Source organism: Triturus cristatus, chromosome 9, assembly GCF_964204655.1.
Source record: "Triturus cristatus chromosome 9, aTriCri1.1, whole genome shotgun sequence".
In the NCBI taxonomy this organism is placed as follows: Eukaryota; Metazoa; Chordata; class Amphibia; order Caudata; family Salamandridae; genus Triturus; species Triturus cristatus.
In genome coordinates, this window is record NC_140592.1 from 1245909436 (window position 1) to 1245917088 (window position 7653).

Here is a 7653-nt window from a genome sequence, read left to right on the forward strand (position 1 = left end):
TGAGTGAGTTTCTCCCAAAAGAGGACATTAACGAATCTGGGCATGTCCTCCTCCAACCGTAGTTTAACTTCGTATAAACAATGTGGAATGCTAACCCAAGTATCCGGGGTTTTCACCGTGATATACTTACTCAGCGCTACTCCCACCAGAGCAGAACATATGCAGATTTGAGTTACTATAGGTCCTTTACCAGAGGAAGAAAAGGAACAAGGAGATAAACTTGGCCTGTCCATGTATTTTGGTCCGGAGGGACACCTACTTATCTCCTGTACATTAATGCCTGCCTGCCCATCTCCAAAGTTGGGAAGCTAAAGAGCTCATCCCTAATGCAGGGAATAGAGGTGAGTCAGAAACAATGAACCCTGCCTTCATCATTGCAGCCTTCCAGCTTCATACTTATCCATGGTGAACTTATCATCCGGCCAGGTAGAATCGCAATTCCGATTGATTGTGGGGACCTCAAACCTATATATATATATCTCAACAGGAAACCTTTGCTCCACTTAAGGAAAAGAGCACGCACACGAGGGCTAATCAGGTAAAGGCTCTTTTATTCAATTTAAGCCTCCTCCGACCCAGCACAGAGAGACGCGTTTCGGCTGTCGCAGCAGCCTTCTTCAATCTGATTGGCGCCATTTTGGTATCGGCCTATATACTCTGCTATTATCATAGACATAAAAGAGGTCATGTTAACTAAAATTCGTTCATATTTTAAAATTGGTGAACCAAATGCTCATATAATACATATATACAGTGTAAATAGTGTCTATAGTGGAAATTATTGTTGTGAACAACAACTAATGCATCCAATCGTTTATCTCTACGTGCATAATGCACAGAAGTGGCCACTGTGACACATAGATTAAAATGTACGAGAGGTAACAAAATAGTAAAATAAAATGAACAGCCTTCACGAACATTTGAATCAAGTAATCACACAGGCCCTAATTAAAACCATTGCGCTGGTTACACAGATAATATTTGCATGTGAAAATAAATTGCGCTGCATTCATCTTAGGTTGTAGGCGAGACACGCCACTTTACAACATTATTTCTTTGGGTAGGCAGGCCCCTTTGAAAATAGACTTGTGAGGTCCCATTTGGTTCTTATTTTGAAATGAAAGACAGATATATCAATGTGCATTCTCGGGGTTAGACTCACGCTCTTAAACAAACATTACTAAATAGATGTCCGCATGATTCCACACAAGATACAGGAGCCAACATACATGTGAAAAAATCGCAAATATGTACTACATGCCTCTTTTATACTTTAGAAACAGTGTCCAAATCTTCCGGCCGGGACTACTGCTCCCATAATGCCCTGGTCTGTATCAAGCAAAGCGTTATGGGCAAGGCAAGCGCTACCTAGCGCGCGCCGCCATTATGGCGGTCGTGTCAGACCCCGGCAGTGAACCGGAAGCACTTTAAGTGCTTCCGGTTCACACGAACGTCGGACGTTTGGGGGAGACTGGTTTAGACCAGCCTCCTGCCTGGTGGTCCCACTGACCCCACTTAAAACGGGGCGTGGGAGCAGGAACAGTCTCTTGTTCCTCGCGCCCCCACCAGGAACGCACCCGGGCCAGCGGTGGCCCGTAACTTGTTTTCTATTTGTTTTCCAGGTTTTGGCTCCGTAGAAAGATCGTCGGTCTGCGCGGTCGGAGCGGTGGGAGGCTTTCTTTCTGCAGCATCGGGAGGCGCGAAAAGGTGTTTTTTGATGAAAATAGTGTCGGCTATTAGCAACGCTTATCTCCTCAGCGATAAAAATCCTCATGCTAACTGCCTAACGTGAGATTATCGCTGGAAACCCAGCGATAATCTCACGTAGTGTGGCGTTAGCTTGCTAATAGGGACTCACAAACTTAGCCATGATATCCACCTTCCATAGGATATCATGGCTAAGTCAGTCCTGAAGCAGGCGTAAGGAAAGTAGCGATAACAGGGGTTATCGCTACTTTTCCTGACGCTATGCTTCATAGTGTGGGGCTTGATGATAGGAGAAATGTTGCTTAGCGACATTTCTCCTGTCATGTTAGGTCAGGAACGCCCACTTTGCATCTCATTAGAGATGCAAAGCTGGGCGTTAGGAATCCCCACGCTAAAGCAAGGTTTCACGCGTTAGCGGGAGCTTGCTAACTAGGCGATAAAATTATCGCCGCTTTTTGGCCGAAAACGGCCGCAAAAGCGGCGATAATTTTTTATCGCCAGCTTGTAAATATGCCTATATCATACGAGGTGGGGATCAAAGCATGGATACCTGCACCAGTCTTAACGTCTCTACTTATCTGAGCAAAAAAAGGTGCAAAAAGGGCTTGAGACACAATCCCCTGGGTCTCAATGTGAAGAGACCAAAGACAACCCACTTGGTCTCCCCAATACCATACAAAAACAAACAGCCCTGCACACTTATGAGAGGTCAAACATGTATAATACACAGATGATAATTTTTGCCTTCCCAAAGAAAGGTCGATGTCATCTTGTGCTTTTTGATTTTATCCTTTATTCATTTTTCTTAATCTCTGCAAAATGTTTTTTGCAACCACCAACGTGTTTCGTCCACAATCCGTGCCTTGTGCAGCACACATGGAAAAAGCAAAACGCCTTGGATTGTTTATGTTCAGGAAGGTGACCCTTCCTGCACATAAACAATCTTTAAAAAATGCATGAAGCAGCACACATAGAGGTGACAAAACTGCATTTCAAGATTGTTTATGTACAGGAAAGAGGACCTTCCTGTACATAAACAATATTCCCCGGCACGCAGACGCCCTTGCACTATGGTACAAGGGTGCCTACATTGGCACTACACTGCTAAGTGTAGCGCCAGCACAGGGGGAAACGCAGGGCTGCACCATATTCATGTAAATATGGTGCAATCCTGCATTTCTGAAGTGGCGGAGTGTGTCGATAAGCCAAGGAGGCTAACGACACACTCCGCCACTTATGTTGTAAATATCCCCCCGTGGTCTTCTTCTAAAGGAAATTTTCTCCGGCAGAAAGAAACTATTTGGTATTTGAAATGGAACGTCTTGCTATCTAATGAGCTATTATGGAATGGAGACAGTTCTTGCTTGGGGTCCAACACAGGGTAGTTGTCCACAATGAGCATAGAAATCCGTAAATGCTCCAACAAGCTGAATGTCGGAAAAGCTGTCAAGCCCACTTGGCATTTTTTTCCGTGCAATTTGATTTTGTACTCACTTATGTTCCTGAAACTGAGGGGCAGATTTACAAGGACTGGCGCATCCCTGCATATCAGCAGGGATGCGCCAGGTAAGATGCGTCATGCAAGTTTACCCTTGCGCTACCACAGATGCACCGCATTTACAATGCGGCACATCGTGGCGCAAGGATAAACAAATGCGTGACGCATATGATGGCGTAAGGGCGGTGCATTGCTGGAGTCGTGTCGCAAGCACGACGCAACTCCAGCAATGCTCAGGGGCTGCCCATACCTAACATGCTGTGTCATGCCTTACGCCTGCTTGAAGCAGCAGTGTCGGAAAAGTGACTCAGTGAAATCTTGTAGATTTCACTGCGTCACTTTTCCGAGGCTTTTTCCGACGGAACACCCACCCTGCATACAATTAAACCTGATGCAGGTTTAATGTGGCGCAGGGCTTTACAACGTGACGCATCTCCCTAGATGCGTCACGTTGTAAATAAGGTGCAACATGGCGCATGGATTACGCCGCCGCTGCGTCACAGAAGTGACGCAACGGCAGCGTAAATGTGTCGTAAGGGGCTTTTAAATCTGCCTCTGAGAATGTAGTAGCAGACACGTTATCTAGGTGTTACTCAGAGTCTGTCAATTTCAAGAATTCTGAAAAGATCATCAACTCTCAAGGCTTTGTTTCTTTTGTAAATTCTACATATCTTGACACTTCCATCTACCATGACTAAAACAATTATATCCACAACTTCAAAATATACAAATCAATGGAGTAATATTTGTACAAACAAAAAAACTCTTTATTCCAACAAAACAATCACAAAGGTTTACAATGCCGTTATGTCATGATACCCCATCAGAACCAAAATGTGATAGAAGATTTCATTAGAAGGAAATCTGAGTGGCTTTCCCTCCATCAAGATGACAGTACCTTTGTGAAGACCTGGGAAGTGTGCGCCTAGAACAAATCTGAAACACAAAAGAAAACAGAGTTAATATTAAAACCAGAAATTTCTACCAAACCTTGGGAATTAATTTATACTAATTTCATTGTAGATTTACCAGTCTCTGAGGTTTGTACGGCTATCATGGTTTCTATATATTTGTGTACTAAAATGGCCCTTTTCTCTGCTCTACCAAAGTTGCCAACAACTTTAGAATTGGACAAAGTGTCCAACTCAGATATATTTAAACTTCATGGGCTACCTTCTAATATTATCTCTGACTGAGATTCACAGTACATCTCTCAATTTTGGAAGTGTCTATGGCAAAAACTAGGAATTCAAAGAGCTCTGACCTCAAGATTTCACCCACAGTCCAATAGATAAATTGAAACACTCAAAAAACTACATTTCTAGAATTCTCTGAAACCAAAGATTCAGTTCCAGCAGTCTAAGCTTCATTGGAGGCTTTAAGGAAAATATGTGAAAAATTAATTCTTAATCTACAAAGAGCAAAGAACATACAAAGGTTTCAGGCAATTAAAGACAGATGACCAGCTCCCATGTATAAAATAGGTGGCGATGCTTGGTTATCAATCATTAATCATCCATGTACCATTTGTTGGTCAGAATTTTCCCCAAGACATTATGGGGCATATTTACAAGCCCCTATCTTTACGGGTACGTCACTTTTTATGGTGTTCCTGTGGCGATAGGGGCTTCGCCTTATTTACAAGGCAGCGTTAAGCCACTTAATGTGGCTTAACGCTGCCCTGTAAATACGGCCCCCTTTCACGCTATGCTTAGCGTGAAAGGGGAGGGCAATGGGTGTTGCTGTGGGCGTTCCCACGCAACATCTATTGATTCTGACGTTGCCCCCTATTTACAAGGGAGGCGTAAATAGGAACCAGCACTAGAATTAAGACCAGGGGAAACCTGGCGCAAAGAGGAGAGATGTCTCATTTGTCTTTGTTTTTGCTCTGTGCATGTGTGCTGCATTGTGCAGCACACATGAAAACAGCAAAAGGCCAATGATTGTTTATGTACAGGAAGGCCCACCTTCCTACACATAAACAATATATTTTTTTAAATGCTATTTTACAACTTCTATGTGTGCTGCATTAAGCAGCACACATCAAAGTTACAAAACGGCATTTAAAGACATGCACCCTTGCAGACACCCTGTCACCATGGTGCAAGGGTGCATGCATTGGAGCTAGGCTGCTAGGTGCAGCACCAGTGCAGGGGGAAACGCAGGTGTACACCATATTCTTGTAAATATGGTGCAGCCCTACGTTTCTGAAGTGGCCAAGTGTGGCGTTAAGCCTGGAAGGCTAATGCCTCACTCCTCCACTTCCCTTCTAAATTTGCCCCCATGATCCTTTTGAAATCACCAAAATAATGAATCCAGCTTCAATGCATTAGAAACTTCCCCTCCTCTTTGAGGGTTCATCCTTCCTTTCATCTGTCTCACTTTAAACCTTACCTCCCACATATGCTGCATTCAGGTTCAAATAAGATTGTTTTGGGCATAATTCGATTACCCGCATGTTCTTCTGTTCTATACATCTTACAGGTATTTTTATACATATTTTTCCCTTTCCTGTACCGAGGTCCCTTTGTATTTTCGACTATAAAACCGAACTCCTTCTGAGGGCAGTTGTGCTGCAGCTTTTCTTGTTGCTTGCTTCTGGTTTCTGCGGGTCACCGCAGTCTACAGTTTCTTCTCACCATCCTGCTCTGCAGTTCATCTCCTGAATCCTGATTCCAGTTCGGACCGGTCTGAAGGCTTTGCTAGACTCTAGTTTTTTTCCTTCTTGCTGGGTTATTCCCTAGAGGAGTTCTGGATCCCTGGAAATCATTCCGTGGTCCGCTTCTGCCTCTGGAGATAAACTGACGTATTTTCCACGCTAAGAGGTATTCTCTAGTGTTGCCTAGAAGACGGGCTCTTGACAGAACTTCGGGGCATATCCCGTGGCGATAGGGACATCGCCTTATTTACAAGGCAGCATTATGCCGCTTTACGTGCCCAGGACGATTTTGGTCAATTTTGCCGATTACCGTACCAAGGAACAGATACTATCTAGAGCCATCCAAAGAAAACTATTTTCTACTAACGAAGTACCATGTTGTCGAATTGTTTCTGATATGTCCGCTGAAGCTGCATGGCGTCGAAAGAAATTTGTAAAACTCCTTTATTTATTTAAGGCCCAGGGTGCGCAGGTGGCAATAGCGCAACAATCTAAACTTAGGGTCTTAGTTAAGGCCAAATTTCATATGTGTACGGATTTGGAAGAAGCTAAAGAAATGTTATGTTATGTTATCTTGATTTATAAAGTACATGGCTGCCCCCGCAATGAGGCGTCCCAGCACTAAAGCTAGCAGAAACAAAGAGAACAGGGGAGCTAATACCTGGAGAATAGCCCCGTCTTGATAATTTTCCTAAAGATCCAGTGGTCCTGAGTGCTATGGACAGCCGGAGGGGTGGAATTCCAGAGGGCAGGTGCCAGAGCCCAGAACGAACGCCCACCTGCTCTTGTCCTGCACACCAGCGGTACACGAGCCAGGTGCAAATCCGCAGAGCACAAGGCTTGAGCGGGAACATACATAGAGCACAGCTCACTCAAGGTTTGGGGACCCAAGCCATAGAGGATCTTGTGAATAGTGCATAGAGCTTTGAAGTAGAATCTCTTCTCTATAGGTAGCCAGTGAAGCAGGTGAAGAAGGTCTGAAGCATGGCAACACTTAGGTAGTGCAAAGAGCACACGGGCAGCTGCATTCTGTGCTCGTTGAAGTCTTTTGGTCACAGATTTATTAACACCCAAAGCAACCCATTACAATAATCAAAGCTTGACAGCACAGTGGATTGGACAATCATCTGTCAAATAGGTGCGTCTAAAAGTCCTAGGATGGGCTTCAGGCCGCGTAGGAGGACAAAACAGGGACCAGCCACTGCCTTAGCGTGCCCCTCAAATGAGAGGGCATCGTCCACCAGCTCTCCCAGGTTGTTGACCCCAGATTTGAGGTGCGGGGGATTCCAAGGGCCGCGGGCCACCATTGACTGCCCCACAGATGGGTGTCTCGACCTACCAAAAGCACCTCTGACTTGGTGGAATTTAGTTGTTCGCCATCCATTCCGAGATGGCAATGAGATCTTCTTGAAATTTCACCTTGTCCAGGTTGGAATTGCTGGAGAAGGTGAACACCAATTGGGTATCATCAGCGTATGATACCAGGGCAATGTTTCGAGTTTTGGCCATGAAGGCCAGAGGGTTTATGTAAATAATAAATAGAGTGGGGCTCAGGGCCGATCCCTGAGTCACACCACACTGGAGAGGGTGAGCACAAGAGGTAAACGGGGGAGCAGAGACCTCGAAAGATCGATCGGCCAAAAATAATGAGAGCCAGGCGAGGGCTTTGTTATTGACACCGATCTCCTTCCGCCGGCGCAGCAGGATCTTATAGGAAACCGTGTCAAAGGCAGCGCTCCGATCCAGCATGATCAGAGCGGAGATTCTGCCCTCATCCAAGGCGGACCGT